The sequence below is a fragment of the Sus scrofa genome, chromosome 1 (assembly GCF_054392235.1).
Source record: "Sus scrofa isolate SSC_HxYL_T2T_F1_AM1 chromosome 1, Sscrofa_HxYL_maternal_Yorkshire_Landrace_v2.0, whole genome shotgun sequence".
Taxonomy (NCBI): domain Eukaryota; kingdom Metazoa; phylum Chordata; class Mammalia; order Artiodactyla; family Suidae; genus Sus; species Sus scrofa.
The window spans coordinates 272,460,403-272,478,754 of record NC_139383.1 but is presented as its reverse complement, the minus strand read 5'-3'; the positions used below and the strand labels follow the sequence as shown (position 1 = coordinate 272,478,754).

General features: G+C 49.4%; 1 protein-coding gene and 2 long non-coding RNA genes across 12 annotated transcripts in view; 1 reads left to right on the top strand and 2 right to left on the bottom strand.

The window, feature by feature from the left end:
* Positions 1–527: 527 nt before the first annotated feature.
* On the bottom strand, positions 528–6,261 carry LOC146407189 (uncharacterized). Its single transcript, XR_014826357.1, has 2 exons — positions 6,121–6,261; positions 528–3,548 (listed from the first exon to the last, which is right to left on the bottom strand). It is a non-coding gene; the product is annotated as an uncharacterized LOC146407189 (long non-coding RNA).
* Positions 5,409–18,352, top strand: part of GGTA1 (glycoprotein alpha-galactosyltransferase 1) — a 76,573-nt gene continuing 63,629 nt past the window's right edge. For 8 of the 10 annotated variants that reach the window (NM_001323055.2, NM_001444531.1, NM_001444535.1 and 5 more), the window contains 1 exon segment: positions 5,409–5,959. The gene's annotated coding sequence lies outside the window, so the exon portion shown is untranslated. 10 annotated transcript variants of the gene reach the window in all.
* Positions 7,721–12,332, bottom strand: LOC146407188 (uncharacterized). Its single transcript, XR_014826366.1, has 2 exons — positions 10,055–12,332; positions 7,721–9,429 (listed from the first exon to the last, which is right to left on the bottom strand). It is a non-coding gene; the product is annotated as an uncharacterized LOC146407188 (long non-coding RNA).

The following is an 18,352-nucleotide window of genomic DNA, read 5'->3' as shown; positions in this document are numbered from 1 at the left end:
GCTGCCTTCCTCCTGGTATGAGCAGGGAGTGTACCTTCACGAGAATTTATGTCACCGCTACAAAGGGAAATTTATGCCCTGCTTTGAGGCAGAAAGGTGGGGGGAGGGGAGGTGGTGGCAGAGAGTCCTTCTTGCATCTGCTGCTTCTCAGTTGCCTTCCGCTCCAAGTAATCTTTATGCCGAAGTGACATTTTTGGGGATGGCTATTCTGGTTCCCTTAACTTCCTCCTTCCCTCCCTCCCTCCGTTCCTTCCTTCCCTCTTTCCTTCCTTCTTCCCCTCCTGCCTCCCTTCATTCCTTCCTTCCCTCTTCCTCCTTCTTTCCTCCCTCCCGTCCCCTTCCCTTCCTTATGACGTCATTTTTCAGTGACGAGATAGCAGGGGTGAACAATCCCTCCACCCTGCGCCGCCCCACCCCACCCCACCCCGCCTGGCTCCCTTCTATGGGAAGGGCAAAAGGCGGCTGAGTCCCAGTCTCCCCTTCAAAGCCCCTGGTTTGCCCATTAATTGGTTGTGGTATCTTTCCTGTCTGTTTTGTATTTAATTATTTATTTATTTATTATTTATTTAACAAAAAAATTTTTATGGCCACACCCAAGGCATACGGAAGTTCCCAGGCCAGGGATGGAATCTGAGCTTCAGCTGCAACCTATGCCACAGCTGCAGCAACGTGGGATCCTTTAACCCACTTTACCAGGGATTGAATCCTTGCCTTTGCAGTGACCTGAGCCCCTGAAGTCAGATTCTTAATCCACTGCAATAGAGTGGGAACTCCTGTTTTCTAATTTAATATAGTCAAATTTATCCATGTTTTTCTTTAAATTCAGTGCTCTGCATGCATGTGTTTAAATAAATTCTTTCTTTTTTTGGTCTCTTTTGGGCCATACCTGAGGCATATGGACGTTCCCAGGCTAGGGATCTAATCAGATCTACAGCTGCTGGCCTACACCACAGCCACAGCAATGCTGGATCCTTAACCCACTGAGAGAGACCAGGGATCGAACCGTGTCCTCATGAATACAGTCGGGTTTGTTACCACTGAGCCACAATGGGAACTCCTAAATAAAGTCTTACCTATTTTGAGGTAACAATGATAATTTCCTAGGAAAGGTTTTTTATTTTTTTTAATTTTAGATGGACAGTTTTTGTTTTGTTTTGTTTTTCCCCCACACCTGCAGCATGCAGAAGTTCCCAGGCCAGGGATGGAAACTACACAACAAGCAGGGATACACTGCAGTGACAACACTGAATCCCTAACCTACTATGCTATAAGAGAACTCCCTGGGAAAGTTTTAAAGTTTATTTTTTCCTTTAGGTCATTTACCCATCTGTGATGTGATGTGATGTAATGTGATGTGTGTGTAATCTAATTTTATTTTACTTTTTGTAGAGCTAGCCAGTTGCTCAGAAAGACTTTTAAAAATTGTGATAGGAGTTCCCGTTGTAGCTTAGTGGGTTAAGAACCCAACTAGTATCCATGAGGATGAGGGTTCCATCCCTGGCCTCGATTAGTGAGTAAAGGATCAGGCGTTGCCACAAACTACAGTGTAGGTCGCAGATGCTACTCGAATCTGGCTGGTGTTGCTGTGGCTGTGGCATAGGCTAGCAGTTGCAGCTCCGATTCCACCCCTATCTTGGGAACTTCATATGCTACAGGTGTGGCCCCAAAAAATAAAAAATAAAAAAATTGTGATAAAATTCATGTAACATAAAATTGACATTTAAAATGGTTAAGCTAAGTTTAAATGCACAGTTAGGTGGCATTTAGTGAATTCAGTGTTGTGGAATCCTCAGCACCATCTAGTTCCAGAACATTCTTCATCACCCCAAAAGGAAACCACGTCCCCATTCAGCAGCCCCTCCCATTTTCCTTCCTCCAGCCCCTGGTAACAACTTATCTGCTTTCTGTCTCTGAGTTTGCCTATTTTGGATGTTTCCTATAAACTGAGTCATACAATATAGGGCCTTTTGGGTCTGGCGTCTTTCACTTAGCATAATGTTTTCAACATTCATCCATGTGGTAGCATGAATCAGTATTTCATTTCTTTATATGTTGAATAATATACCATTGTAAAAATGTACCACATTTTGTGTATCGAGTCATTTCTTGAAGGACATTTGGGTTGTTTCCACACTTCTGCTATTGCCAATAGTGATACTATGAAATCATTGCTTTTCAGGGCCACACCCATGGCATATGGAGGTTCCCAGGCTAGGGGTCGAATCAGAGCTATCGCTGCCGGCCTACACCACAGCCACAGCAATGCAGGATCTGAGCCATGTCTTCGACCTATAGCTCACGAGAATGCCAGATCCTTAACCCACTGAGCAAGGCCAGGGATCGAACCTGCAACCTCATGGTTCCTAGTCGGATTCGTTTCCCCTGTGCCAGGGTGGAAACTTCCATTCCTGTACAAGTTTTTGCTTGCACACCTGTTTCCAATTCTTTTGGGTCCAGCAATACATTTTGGGAGGTGCCGAACCCAAGGCATGTGGAAGTTTCTGGGCCAGGGATCAAAACAAGTCACAGCAGTGACAAAGCCGAATCCTTATCTGCTAGTCTACCAGGGAACTCCTTCAGCAATACTTTCTGAAGTCTGTTCTTTCCCCCGTTGATCCGCAGCTCCACTTGTGGTCAACACAGAGTTTCCACACATGCGTGGGTCTCTTTCTAGGTTGCTTATTCTGTTCCATTGGTTCAATAAACCATCCTGGTGCTAATGCTATACTGAGTTCACTGCGTTTCATGGTCTGTCTTGGTATCTGGTGGAACAAGAGCCCAACTCTCCCCTCCATGCTTTGTCAAGACGGTCTTGGTTACATTTGGCCCCTTCCCGCTGCTGTCCAAATTTTAAGAATAGCTGGCCAAGCTCCCCCAAAACTCTGTTGGCATTTGTCTTGAGTTTATAGGTTGATGTGTGGAGAATTGCTGCCTTCGTGATGCTGATGCTTTCCAGTGCTCACTCGGGGGTCTCTTTCCTCCCACCTAAAGACTTCTGCACATGGTTCTGCTTGGGTCACTCTTCCCCAAGCCTTCACCTAGTGAACTCCTCCTCCTCCTGGTCTCAGGGTCTCCTGCACCCTTATTTCTTCCTTAGAGCCCTGATCACAATGGTCCTGAAATCACTCATTGCGTGGATCTTGGTTTAATGTCTGGGCTGCAGACTCCTCCAGGGCTGGGACGCTATCTTTTTTTTTTTTTTTTTTTTTTTTTGGTCCTTTTGTCTTTTTAGGGCTGCACCTGTGGCACATGGAAGTTCCCAGGCTAGGGGTCCAATTGGAACTGTCGCTGCCAGCCTAGGCCACAGGTGCAGCAATGCAGGATCTGAGCCGCATCTGTGACCCACACCACAGCTCATAGCAATACTGGATCCTTAACCCACTGAGCAAGGCCAGGGATCGAGCCTGCGTCCTTGTGGATGCTAGTCGGGTTCAATAACCACTGAGCCACAACGGGAACTCCTGTGATGCTATCTTGCTTGTTTGCCTTGATGTCCTTCCTCAGTTTGAAGAACAGGGGCTGACAGATAGTAGGGTCCCAGTAAATATCTGTTAAAAGAATGAAGGAAGTTTAGGTAGGAAGGTCTTCGGGACCTGGAGCACCTTGGCCATAGTTAGAGGGATGGTGACCAGAGGTACTTAACTTGCCTGTGCCTTGGCTTTCTTCCTACAAAACCGGGATGTGATCAGAATGTGTATAAGATGAAGTGAGCTCAGCTAGGCCGTGAGGCAAGTGGAGCAAAGCCTGGCAAGGGATCAGAGCTACTTGTTTACCTGCCCTGCCCTTCTGCTCAGTGAATCTTCAGTCCTGCACTCTTGTGATGCTCCTGGAGGCTCCAACACTCTTTCCCCAGCAGTAATCCCGTCTTGACTCCACCTCTCCTATGAACTAGTCACCTTATTTCTACTCAGCATATGACACAAATGAGTCTCAGGAAGAATGACTCATAAGGCCTTAAACCTAGAACTCCTGACCCTGAAGCTAAGGAATATAATCTTGAAGGTGTTTTCCAGTCAGTAGAATTGCTAGTTAGATTTGGGGAGCTACATAGTTCTCAAAAGAAAACAAAACTTCCAGACCCGCCGTGTTAATTTGAATTATTTTTATCTTATTGTTACTGAAATAGGTATAAACCTAGAACTAAGAATGAAGTCCTCATGCTCCTAGCTCTGCACACCAACCATAATACCAAAACAAATCTTTTAAGTAGGTGCAATTACAGCCACAAAACCAATAAAATCCAAATTAGCAACATTAAATTAATGCAACTGATGACATGGTGCTGAAATCAAACCTCTTGCATTGAGTCTAATGGTAGCAGAGTGATGTTTTTACATGTTTCATTCCCTGTGTCATCATCTTTTGATTTTGATCCTGATGAGCTATCACTTCAGCCATGGTCAGAATTACCGTCATAATTTTCACTAAAAAAAAACCCCAAAAAACACATTTATTATCCAATTTGATGGGCTGAGCAATTTAAACACTGCATCCTCAAGTGCAATAATGACAACTGGGAAATACTTTGCATAACATCACTCCTTGTGTATTTATTTACTGCATCATTAAAGACCTAGTGCAAGTGAGTTCACCGATGACAATAATGGCGCAGTTTACGCTTTTGCAAAGGATCCATTGTTCGGATTGTCATGGAGCTCCTCATTCCTGAGCTACCCTGTGGGGCTGATGATTCAACTCTCCCACCCTTTAGTCCACTGAACCCATCAGGAAAGTTCATTATCCCAAGCTCCAAGTTGTCACCTGGCTCCCTGCAGCCTCTCTGCAACCGTCAAGTATTCAATCAGATCTCTGTTCTTTTCATATCAGGATGAAACAGTTAAAATTATACATCACACTCAGCTTCTGTGCCATTTTCATGTCACAATTCCAATGCCTTAAAATATTTAAGAAACTAATTTCTTAGTCTCTGAAGTCCCGTGGCGAATGATCCTGGCAAAAGCAAGTTCTGAATTTTGCAGCAGTAAAATAGATGGTCCGGGAGCCCAAGGAGTCTTGTAAAGGCTGAGTGAGGGCAGCCGGATGTGCCTACACCAGCTCATCAGAAGTGAACTGTTGTCACACTGGGCACTAAAGCACCAACTCTGAAATATAATTTTTGTTTATGTTCTCTCCTAAAATAACTAAAGCACAAACTCTGAAATATAATTTTCGTTTACGTTCTCTCCCTCTACTAATATTCCAGCAGAGAACAGAGCCCGCGCCAGGTGCCCAGTACCCAGCCCCTCATATCCGAAGCTCAGGACTTGGGGGTTTCGGGAGAGAGCGGCTCCAGCGCGTCGGGCTGTAGCTACTGCATCTGTGCTCTTCCTTCCCCAGGAAACAAATGGTGGATCGGACCTCCCAGGCTCTTCGCGCCCCGCCACCCCTCCCCGTGTTAGGCAGGGCGCCAGGGCTCCGGGGCCCCTCCCTGCAGTACTGGGTGATAGACCCCACCCCACCCTCCGGGTCCCTCCACCCCCACCACGTGCAGGCCGGAGAAGGCAAAGAGGCCCAGCCACCCTCACCAGGGAATTTCTTTTCTTTTTTTGCTGGTTTCAGGCTTTTTTCTGCCTGAGTGAAAATGAAACAAACACCCCCTGCGCCTCCCGGCCACCAGACACACACGCGCACCGGCACTCGCGCACTCGCGCCCTCGGCCTCCTAGCGGCCGTGTCTGGGGCGGGACCCGCTCTGCACAAACAGCCGCGGGCCGGGTGGAGCGGGGAGCTCGCCGCCCGCCGCCCAGTGCCCGCCGGCTTCCTCGCGCCCCTGCCCGCCACCCCGGAGGAGCACACAGCGGCCGGCGGGCCGGAGCGCAGGCGGCACACCCCGCCCCGGCACGCCCTGCCGAGCTCAGGAGCACGCCGCGCGCCACTGTTCCCTCAGCCGAGGACGCCGCCGGGGGGCCGGGAGCCGAGGTGTGGGCCATCCCCGAGCGCACCCAGCTTCTGCCGATCAGGTGGGTCCCGCTGGGCGCTGCCCGAGCCCCTGGAGGCCGCGAGTCCCGCCCGGCCCGGGGCTGCGGGCGCCGTGGAGGCAGCGCGGGGAGAGGACAGGCCACCGCGCCGGCCCTGCCCTGTTGCTGCCCTGCCGTGTCCCCGCTTTTGTTCTCGTCGTTACCTCTGTGCTCAACTCTGACCCCGTCTCTGTCCCCATCTTGTCGGGCCTGAGGGGCTGCGGGCTTCCACGGGGTCCGCCGGATGGAGGCGGGAGAGGGGAGGCTCGGGGCGCGCAGAGGAGGAGGACTGCCCGGGAAGTCTCGAAAGGAGGGAGGGGTCTGTCTCCCAATGTGGGGCAGGGGAGGCGGAGGCCTCCCTCGCCCGGGACTAGGTGGGAAGAGGATGCCTCCGCAAGAGGGAACCTGAGAGTGAAGTGAGGGGCACAGAAACCCCTGAGCGCACAGAGAGGGAGAAGTCGGGGAGCTCAGAGAGCGGAGGACCGAGCCCGAAACCCGGCCGGGGGAAACTTTGGAACGCCGAAACTTTGGCGGCGAAGAGGCCCGCTGCAGCGGGGTGACGGGAGGCGAAGGGGTCCCTTCCAGACTTTAAGCCACCACGTTCCCACTCGAAAGGGACACCACCCCGCGTTTGAAAATGGCAGAAAAGCAGCTAAACAGACTGGTTGCACAAACTCTTGAAAGGCGTCCAAGAAACAGTAAAGTGGGGGAAAATGTCAGTGCGCGAAGAGAGAAAGCAGAGCGACTTGAGATTCCCCTATCTTCCCGCTGGCCCGGGAGGGAGGGAGGCGCGGAGACCGTCTGCGGGCGCCGCTCCTCCCCCCAGGAAAGACAAGAGACCCGGACGGTTGCTTTTGTGGCTTTGCTTGTCGTCGTTTGCCCTCCTCTTGGCCCCTGAGCGGGCCTTGTCGCCTTGTTCTTGTGCTTGGAAATGGGTGGGTCTCGGAGCGCTGGACGTGCGGGGACCGGGGGTGGTGGGGGAGAGGGGGAGTCGGGGCCGGGCCGCCTCCTAGCTGGGAAACCCTTTTCCAGGGAGAACCCGTTTCCACAAACCTGAAATAGAGAGACTGCTGGAAGTAAGGAAATGCCAAGTGCGAAGAGGTTGTGTGTGTGTGTGTGTGGTGGGGGGGGAATGTGGATGCTTTATTGGACTTATGTGCTTCTTTGGCTACACTAAGCACTTTGTACCTTGCTCGGAGTTATTTCTGGGTGCACCTTGCCTCCCCTACCAGATGGGGTGGGGGGGCAGGTGCAGATCCTCTTTATTATTACACTTGACAGATGCACCACGACTGGATAAGACTGAGCTAAAAGAGGCCCTAGGGTTTACCTGGTCAGGGAGATTTCAAACTTTGCCCCTGGGAGACCTAGGATCCTGGCTCAGGAAACGCCAAGGTGGAGGAGGGGAGCTAGCCGGCAGGGCTCCGACTCTGACTCTTCCGTTCCTTCTTTCGGACAGAACCAGTTTGGTCCTGCCTTGATCTCTTCTATAGATTGGGAAACACCAGAGGCTATTTGTTTGGGTTTTTTTTTTTTTTTTTTTTTTTTTTTTGACCACTCCGCAGCACATGGAGCAGGCCAGGGATCAGATCCGAGCTGTAGTTGCCACCGAAGCCGCAGCTGTGGCAATGCCAGACCCTTAACCCTGTGCCTGGCTGAGAACAAACTTGCATCGCAATGCTCCCAAGACATAGTAGCTGTTTTTAACTCTTTTTTTTTTTTTAACTCTTGACTTTTTAGGGCCACACACGAGGCATATGGAGGTTCCCAGGCTAGGGGTCTAATCGGAGCTGTAGCCTCTGGCCTACACCACAGCCACAGCAACGCCAGATCCAAACTGCATCTGCGACCTACACCACAGCTCACAGCCACACTGGATCCTTAGCCCACTGAGCGAGGTCAGGGGTCGAACCCCCAACCTCATGGTTCCTAGTCGGATTCGTTTCTGCTGAGCCACTATGGGAATTCCAGAAGCTGTTTTTAGTATCAAATTCTTCAGATCCAGGCTCCTCTGGCCATTTTTGGTGGATAAATGGAATCTAGGGGTGTGCAAAGTGATTTGGGCAAGATCCTGAGGTGGCCAACCCTTGGCAGGAAACTTGTCTCCTTTGTCATAGGTCATAGGTTTTCCTGGCCCTGATGGCTCTGAGTTAGCGACTCGACTCTTAGCACCAGCCCACAAAGACTCTGGGTTCCCAGGACCACCTCCCTATCCTTCAGGGAGAAGTAGCCCGTGAGTCTCATCCTCTGGGCTTTTCCAGGCCGGCAGTGGGCCTTGCACAACCAAGTTGGTTTCACAGGCTGAGGTCAAAAGAATTAGGTTTCCCAGAAACTAATCAGCACACTGCCTCTCTCTTAGTCCAGCCCAACAGGGTTGATTGTGTCTCATCAACCCATTTTGTAGTTGAGGAAATGAACGTTCAGAGAGGCCGAGTAACTCGATTATGGGTGCTCAGCAGCTGGAATTTAAATGCAGCTCTATCTGGCTCTAAGGCTTTTGCTCTTTCACTGCATCATTTCTGATGACAGCTAGAAAATGGCTATGGACAGAGGCCATCAGGATGGGGGCAAGGGTGAGCGGAGAATGGCTGAAAGGGGGCTACATTAAGGGGGGCTGGACATTCGTATAGATGCATACATAGCACAAATATAATTTATATATTTGAACTGAATGTGTTTTTGCCCTTTAGAGTCTCTTCATTTTCGTTATTTTATTGATACTTCACAAAATTATTTTCTTTTCCTAATGTTTTAACTGAAGTATAATTTCCAAACAATAAAATACGCAGGTGGTGAGGGTTGGGTTCCACAAGTTTTAGCTGTTGTTTGCACCTTTGAAGTGGCCACCCGAAATAAGATATGAAATCTTTGCGTCATCCTAGGAAAGTTCCCATTTCCTATCAATTTTCCTTCGCCTCTTCCAAGCAACCATTTTCTCACTTTATTCAACATTGATTAATTTTGCCTGCTCTTGGACTTCACATAAATGGAATCACACTGTATTTCTCTTGTGTATCTGGCTTATTTCCCTCCATGTAATATATATATAGTTTGTGAAGCTCACCTGTGTTGTTGTGTATGTTGTGAAATTCATCTGTGTCTTTCTTTTTAGTGCTGAGTAGTATTCTATTCTAAGGCTATACCATCATTTGCATATTTATTCTCGTCTCGATGAACCTTTGGGTTATTTCTAAGTTGGGCTATTATTTCTTGTAGAAGTCTTTTGTGGACCTTTGTTATCACCTAGGATTGAAATTGTTGGGTCATAGGGTGTACCGTTTTAGATTCCCCAGCAATGTATAAAACACGATTATTCCACATCCTCGACAGTGTTTGCGTATTGTCCATTTTTTTTTTTTAGTTCTAATCTTCTTTTATTTCCAGGAGTGTTCCATGATAAGTGTTTAACATCTACATTTGTTCATTTATTTATTTATTTTATAATTAATTCTTTTTTTTTTTTAATTTTTTGCCTCACCCACGGCATGTAGAGGTTCCCAGGCTAGGGGTCCAGTCAGAGCTACAGCTGCCAGCCTGCGCCACAGCCACAGCCACGCAGGATCCGAGTTCTGTGTGCGACCTACACCACAGCGCCAGATCCTTAATACACTGAGCAAGGCCAGGGATTGAACCTGCATCCTCATAGATCCTAGTCGTGTTTGTTAATCACTGAGCCATGAAGGGAACTCCTGTTCATTTTTTTTTAACTCAATGAATTTTATTACATTTATATTTGTACAACAATCATCACAACCCAATTTTATAGTATCTCTATCCCAAACCCTCACCCACCCCGCCACCCCCAACCTGTCTCCCTTGGAAACTGAAAGTTTTTCAAAGTCTGTGAGTCAGTTTCTGTTCTGTAAAGAAGTTCATTGTGTCCTTTTTTTTAAAGATTCCACATGCGGGGGTTCCCGTCATGGCGCAGTGGAAAGGAATCCGACTAGGATCCATGAGGATGCGGGTTCGATCCCTGGCCTCGCTCAGTGGGTTAAGGATCTGGCGTTGCCGTGAGCTGTGGGGTAGGTCACAGATGCGGCTCAGATCTGATGATGCTGTGGCCGTGGTGTAGGCCGGCAGCTGCAGCTCTGATTAGACCCCTAACCTGGGAACCTCCTCCATATGCCGCCTGGGTGCAGCCCTAAATAAAGCCAAAAAAAAAAAAAAGATTCCACATGTGAGTGATAGCACATTGGTGCGTTTTGTTTTGTTTTTTAGGCATTTTAGTGCCTGGGTAGTGGTATCTTATATCTTCTGTTTTTATGAATTTTAAGAGTTGTTGGAGAAGGCAACATGTTGGGGGGGGAGAATATGAAATAAGGTGGTGATATGGAGGCCCCTGTGAGCCGTGACTTGGGAAGGAAGGAACTAAGTGGTACCTGGAATTGTGGTCTTAGGAGGGGGAATGTATAGGCTCAGGAGAGCGCTCTATGTATCACCAGGTCCTTGTACTTTATAAATAGACAAGTTGACGCATGCACATGGCTTTAAATGCTGCCTCTAACAGTCATCGGTATCTCCACTTCAGATCTCTGTTGTCAGCCCCCAATTCACATGTTTAGCTGCTGCCCTTGGGACATCTCCTCTTGGATGTCTCAAAGGCACCGCAGACTGGACAGCTACAGAGCAGAATTCACTGTGTCATGCTGGCTTTCTGTCATGAGTCACTGGATGAATGATGGTGCCACTAGCTGAGAGAATATGGAAAGAGGAATTTTTTTTTTCTTTTTCTTTTTAGGGCCGCAACTGTGGCATATGGACGTTCCCAGGCTGGGGGTCTTACTGGAGCTGCAGCTGCCAGCCTACACCAGAGCCACAGCAACGAGGGATCTGAGCCGAGTCTGTAACCTACACCACAGCTCACAGCAATGCCGGATCCTTAACCCACTGATCGAGGCCAGGGATGGAACCGGAGTCCTTAAGAATACTAGTCGTGTTTGTTACCACCAAGCCATGACAGGAACTCCATGGAAAGAAGAATATTTGAGGTTGGGCAGGGAGAAAATGAATTTAGTTCCAAGCTAAATGATGTGGAACAGTCTAGGAAGATAAGGACTGGATTGCACTGGACTATTAGATTGCTGAAATATACTGGGAATGGTTTTGGTGGGGTGGAGGGAAGGTAAACTAGATTGCTTGGAGGTGAGGGAGAAAGAAGTGGAGATAATGAGGAGAATCAACTCGTTTAAGAAGTTTGTTTGAAGAAGTTCCCATTGTGGCTCAGTGGTTAACAAACCCAACTAGCATCCATGAGGACATGGGTTGGATCCCTGGTCTTGCTCAGTGGCTTAAGCATCCGGCGTTGCCATGAGCTGTGGTGTAGGTCACACACTGGGAACCTCTATATGCCATAAGTGTGGCCCTAAAAAGACAAAAAAAAAAAAAAAAGAAGAAGAAGAAGTTTGTTTGAGATGGTCGAGGAAGAGACTGAGCTAGAGTTGGAGGAAGACAGAGTAAAGAAAAGGATTTTAGGATGGAAGAGACAAGTGAGATATAGTTTCAGGGGAAGGATTCAGTCCATGCGAGGGAAGGGGTGGCTGATAGAGCAAGGGGCTAGGAGGAGCAGAAGGGAGTGGAGAGGGTTGGCTTTAAAGGAAAGGTGGAGAAGGTTCATCAATTACAAAATTCTTTGTTGACTCACCATGTGTACAACAACTAATCGTGACATGTGATGTTCTTCACCATCTGCATCCTTATCATCTCACATATATAGTGTGTATCAGTTAGCTTATGCTGCATAACAAACATCCCCCCCATCTTAGTTTACGACCACAAAGGTTTATTTATTGCTCACACTGCTTGTCAGCCAGAAGGCAGTTGCAACTGCATGGTTTTGTAGATCTGCTCCAGGTGGCAGCAGGATAGAATATCTGCAGCATGTATCTTCTCCTCCCAGGACCCAGGCTGAAGCTGCTCCTTCTACCTAGAATGTGTCATTTTGATGCTGAGAGCTGGAGGAAGAAAGAGATAATTCAATGCTTCTTAAAGTTTCTGAGAGTTCCCTGGTAGTCTAGTGGTTGGGACTTGGGGTGCTTTCACTGATGCAGCCCAGGTTCAATCCCTGTTCTGGCAACTGAGATCCCACATCAAACTGCTACATGACCAAATAAATAAATAAATAAATAACATAAAATCTCTGAGGGAGTTCCTGTTGTGGCACAGTGGAAACGAGTCTGATCAGGAACTATGAGTTTGCAGGTTCGATCCCTGGCCTTGCTCAGTGGGTTGACGATCCAGTGTCACAGATGCAGCTTGGATCCACTGTGCCTCTAGTATAGGCTGGCGGCTGCAGTTCTGATTGGACCCCTAGCCTGGGAACCTCCATATGCCGTGGGTGAGACCCTAAAAAGACAAAAAGACAAAAAAATAAAAAAAATAAGGAATTCCCGTCGTGGCGCAGTGGTTAACGAATCTGACTAGGAACCATGAGGTTGCGGGTTCGGTCCCTGCCCTTGCTCAGTGGGTTAACGATCCAGCGTTGCCGTGAGCTGTGGTGTATGTAGGTTGCAGACGCGGCTCGGATCCCGCGTTGCTGTGGGTCTGGCGTAGGCCGGTGGCTACAGCTCCGATTCAACCCCTAGCCTGGGAACCTCCATATGCCGCGGGAGCAGCCCAAGAAATAGCAACAACAACAACAACAAAAGACAAAAGACAAAAAAAAAAAAAAAAAAAAATTAAATCTCTGAATTGGCACATGGTCACTTCTATCCATATTCCATTGGTCAAAGCTGGTCATGTGACTGAGTCTAAAGTCAATGGGACTGCGATAAGCTCTGCCTATTGGCCCAGAATAGATACTTGGGAACAACAATCCAATCAACTTCATATATTTGTTAGAAACTCCCTCGTGCAGGTCCCCACCTATCTTTCTCTCTCCAAACTAATGCCCATCACACAGCCTGCTCTTTGGTACCATCAGCACCATCGTTCCGCTTCTTCAAGCATGGCAGTGGCCTTTCTGTCTCTATATATTTGCTCATGTGGCCCCTCTGTTAGCTTTGGCTGCAGTTATGCTGCATAACAAACATTCCCCTCCAGTCTAATCTAGTTCAGTCAATCCCACCCCTTTACCAGCTCTCCAAAGTGTCCCTTTAGGAGTTCCTGTCATGGCTCAGCAGTTAACAAACCCAATTAACATCCATGAGGACATGAGTTCGATCCCTGGCCTTGCTCAGGGGGTTAAGGATCTGGCATTGCTATGGCTGTGGTGTAGACTAGTGGCTACAGCTCCAAGTCGACCCCTAGCCTGGGAACCTCCATATGCCGCAGGTGTGGCCCTAAAAAAAAAGAGACCCTTTCCTTCCAGCCCCCCTGCCCCTGCTGTGCTGGTGGGCAGCCCTCTTCAGCCCAGCCCCTGCTGCTGCATGCTCCCTGTTCTTTGTTCCTATACACCCTCTCCCTGCAGCCTAAGTCTCATTTCCAAACACCTAATTGATTGGAGTTTTCCATCTTTTCCAAGGCTCCCTCTGCTCTCAGGATAAAGCACACATTCCTTTGGGTGACCTCCAAGGTCCCATACAGACAGCCCTCTGAAGCCCTCACCACCCTCACCACTCCATCCTTTGGAACTTCTGCTCCAGCCTGAGGGAACTGCTGCAATTCCTGAAACCCTCTCCTGGTTCGATGGCTCTGGACTTTTCCCCATGCCCAGGACACCCTCCCACCTCCTCCCCAAACCCTCCCACAGACTCCTACACATCCTTCAAGGCCCATCTTAATCACCACCCTCTCTGAGAAGCCCCCCATGAATTTGGCACCCCTCTGCCCCCCAGGTCCCTGGGCATCCTGCAGGCCATGCCCCGGTTACATTCTGTTGCATGTCACTTTTTCTTCCCTCTTTGACGGTGGCTGCTGAAGCCAGATGGCACACTGGGCATGTGACCGCAGTGCCCTTTACTTAACCCACACTTGTGGGTAAGTGGCCTCCCAAGGGCAACTGGGGCAAAGTCGTTTCCCCCCTGCCCAACCCCCTGCCCTGGGCTGCAAGGTCTGCTGATAAAAGCTTCAGCCTTAGTCTTGAGAGAGGGAAGCCAGGTGGGTCAGTCTGGGACACCAGAGAGTGATGTAGATTTGGACTGTGGACTGAAGGCAGAAGGGTCATCATGTGGAATATACTTAACCCAGAATTATTTATAAAAGTCCTTGCAATTCTAAAGAGAGGCTGACCTAAAAATATGTCATTGAAATCTCCAGCCGAGGAGCTGATCTGCTTGGCTTGTCCCAGCCCGGCTTGGAGGGCCACAGACCTTGGCTGCCTATGATCAGACCTGGCTGCAACTCTTGCCAGAGCCTTGGCTCTGGCTTTATTGCCAAATAGAGTCTCTTAAAGGAGGAGTGGTGGAGTTCCTGTCGGGGTACAGTGGAAATGAATCTGACAAGTATCCATGAGGTTGCTGGTTCAATCCCTGGCCTCGCGCAGTGGGTTAAGGATCCGGCGTTGCTGTGAGCTGTGCTGTACTTCGTGGATGTGGCTTGGATCTGGCGTTGCTGTGGCTGTGATGTAGGCCGGCAGTTGTAGCTCCAATTAGACCCCTAGCCTGGGAATTTCCGTCTGCTGTGGGTTCTGCCCTATGCCCCAGCAAAGGAGGGGTGGTGAGGGCAGTGGGGTGGGGACACAATGCTTTGTGCGCATGTTTTGTGCCCCAGGGAATGCGCACGCAAGCCTTATCCAGGGATCTGAGTGTTGGTATGTGTTCCCTGCAGTTCCTGTCCCAGGCCCTGTGTGGTTGGCTGACGTGAATGGCAGGAAAAAGCACGGAGCTGCCAGGTGGGCCAGGTCCTAACTGGGAGAATGAGTGACCTGAGATGGAGGAGAGCCCAGAGGGAGCACATCCAGGAAGGCAGAGGCAGAAAGGATTTCTAGAAGGATGTGGTCAAGAGGAGAGCCTGGCTGAGAGGTTGGGTGGAGGATTGGGCCCTGGAGGACATGGGCTGGCTACACGTTGATCGCAAGACCCTAATGGGACCAGAAAAACAGTATCTTTTTTTTTTTTTTTTTTTTTCCCTTACGGCTGCACCACGTCATATGGAAGTTCTCGGGCCAGGGATTGAATCCAAGCCACAGCTGCAACCTATGCCATCACTGCCGCAACTCTATCTAGATCTTTAGCCCACTGCACAGGGCCAGGGATCGAACTCGTGCCACTGTAGTGACCTGAGCAGCTGCAGTCGGATTCTCAACCCACTGCCAGAACTCCTAGAGTTGTTGTTAGAGTTCTCTAAGCTAGTGGACAGTTAGACGAGTGAGTACATATATCTACCTCGCCTGAGCCTCACAAAAGCCCTATGAAGTCAGCAAAGCAGGAATTATCCCCCCGCCTCCTCACTTTACAGGCAGGGAAATTGAGGCTCAGCGTTTTAATTGTTTGGCCACCATCTCTCAAGAGTGAAGTGGCAGAACCAAAGCATGAAAGCCTGGTCTTGACTTCAAACATAGTTTGGCTTGGAGACCCTGGTGGGCCCTGAGCAAGGAGAGTGAAGGTGAATCTGAAGGTTGGGGGCGCTGCTGGGGCCCAGATCCATGCTCAGCCCCCGAGAGGGCTCCTGCCTGGCCTTGCTCAACCTGAAACTAGCCGGAGAGAGTGGAAGGTAGCAGCTGGAAGAGGCTGGGCAGAGAGAGAGGCCAGGTCTCTTGATTTCTTCTTCTTTTTTTCTTCTGCTTTTTAGGGCTGCACCCATGGCATGTGGAAGTTCCCCGGGTAGGGGTCGAATCGGAGCTGTAGCTGTCAGACTACATCTCAGCCACAGCAACACCACAGCAACACAGATGGGAGCCGCCTCTGTGACCTACACGGCAATGCTGGATCCTTAACCCACTGAGCGAGGCCAGGGATCAAACCCTTGTCCTTATGGATCCTAGTCGGGTTCGTTAACCACTGAGCCATGAAGGGAATTCCCTCTTGATTCGTTCTTAATAAAAGTTTCAAACTCCATCCCCGTCTGGGTGCCCTTATCTTCCCGAGCCTTGCTTCGCATGCCCTGGACTTGGCCCCATGTGGGGCGAAGGACCCTGAAATGAGCTCTGGGCTGAAAGAGAGCTGGTCTCGCCCCGCCGGTGCTGGTGCAGCCAGTGGTAGGGGCCTCAGTTTCCCCATCAACCAGGTGGTATAAGGCTGGCATCTAGCAAACTCCTCTCTGAGCAATAGCTGCTGTTAAACAAAAATCGGGCCAGTCCCAACCCACAGGAAACAAACCTTCAAACTAAAAACGACCCGGGGAGAAGTAGGGATGGCTAAATTTTCACCCTGCCCTTGTGAGTTTGGGCACCAGAAAACGGTGGTCCTAAAAGATGCACCTGTTGCTGAGATGCATGCTTTAAATCAGATACTCATTCAGCGCTCACTGAGCCGCCAGAATGTCCTTCACTCATCTTTAAAGCGTTCAGGATTTATGGAACTACATGCTGTGCTAGATAACCTGAGATTCGGTGAACAGAGGTGCAATCCCTTCCTGTGCAGAGGCTAGAATTCAGCTGGGGAGATAGTCAGTAAACAATGAACTGCACAGACAGAGACATGGAGGAGATAAACAGGGCAGGGTCCTGGGGCCCTGAACTTGTCTGGGGAAGTGGTCAGGGAGGGCTTCCCTGAGGAAGTGATCTTTAAACTGAGGCCCGCAGGATGTAGAGGGTGAAAAAGGAAGAGCGTTTCAGGCAAAGGAAAGGGGTCCTGAGAACCAGTCATCCTGATCTTCCCCATGGCTGTTCCAGAATCCAGATGGCCCTGGTGTCTGGAGGGGCACAGGGGAGGGAGCAAGCCCGGGGCAATGGGTCAGCTGCCCAGAAGGGTGACGTTGGGCTTGGCAGCATCTGTGTGCAGAAACCCAGCTGTCCTTTCTCCTACGTCAGGGAAATCGCAAGTCCTCAAGTGGCCGGCCAGCTGTCCCCAAGAGGAACTTGCCTGGCATCTGTGGGGAAAGACAAGACCGTTGACAAAATCAAGGAAGGGGTTTTCTTTAGGGGGAATATGGCTCCCGGGGAGCAGGGACTGGGCCTGGATTTGCTCTCAGTTGAGCTGTGGTTGTTTGCAGATTGCTATTTTGTGTGGCAAACTCCGTTTTCATAGGTTAGCCAGAGCTGTGCACAGAAAGGCACGATTACTATTCCTCTGTGCAAACTAATTGAGTGCTTAGGAGCTCCTTCTCTGGCATGAAAGGCTCAGCGAATGTTTGCGGCTGATATATTGAGAAGCGCTTGAGATGAGGTACGGGTCAGAAATTGTGGTTACAAGCAACCGATGGAGATTCTAGCTCACCGAGGCAGAAGAGGTATGTGCCTTGGAAGGATTTTTTGGTTGTTGCTCATGGTATTCCTGGGGGAGCTTGAAAACCAAGCTGCTCAGAACCAGGAGAGGTCAGGCAACAGACCTAACACAGTTAGGGTCTCCCAACAGGAGTTAATTCTAGCTCTTGCTGGCACTGGAGCCGCTGTTAACATTTCACTGGTATCAGAACCTGAGTGCTACTTCTTTTGGGTGGGAAGCTGCTAAGTGACCAGGCCTGGGTCACTTTCCTGCATTGCAGGTGAAAGTCCAGGGGGAGGAGTTCCCATCGTGGCTCAGCGGATAACGAATCCAACTAGGAACCATGAGGTTGCGGGTTCAATCCCTGGCTTTGCTCAGTGGGTTAAGGATCTGGCATTGCCGTGAGCTGTGGTGTAGGTCGCAGACGTGGCTCGGATCCTGCGTTGCTATGGCTCTGGCGTAGGCCAGTGGCTACAGCTCCAATTGGACCCCTAGCCTGGGAACCTCCATATGCCTCGGGAGCGACCCAAAGACGTAGCAAAAAGACAAAAAAAAAAAAAAAAAAAAGAAAGTCCAGGGGGAGCGTCTGGCTCATTCTGTTCTGCTGATGGAAGGGAGTTCCTTACACTAAGCTGAGACGTGACGAAATTCTCCCAAACCACCAGAGATGGGGGGTCCTGTAGGACCACAGAATCCTGCAGGTCTAAGGAGAGTCGCAGGGCTGTCGCTACAGAAGGAAAAAGCCTTCTGTGAAACTTTCAGAGCAGCAGGCTGGCCTCAGGTCAAGTTATTGAACCCTTGAACCTCAACGTTCTTATGTGTAAAATGGGTTGATGTAGACTTTAGAGATAATATATGTGCCTAGTGCCTGAGGTGGTGCCAGTAAAAGACAGCTACAGTTGTCATTGTTATTAGTAGAGGTAATAGTAACTTCAGTCTGCTGTTAATGAGAACAGTTATATTCTCTAAGGAAGTCCCTCCACCTATGAAAATCTAGGGGAACTCAGAAGTGACTGCAGGCATTTATACAAAGAGATTCTCGGCAGGGTTCCTTTAAATTTATATTGGTATGCTTATGATAGGATTTCATTTATCAAAAATAAATAACAAAGGAAGGAATGAATCACCCTCTTACAGATCCCTGTTGAAAAACACT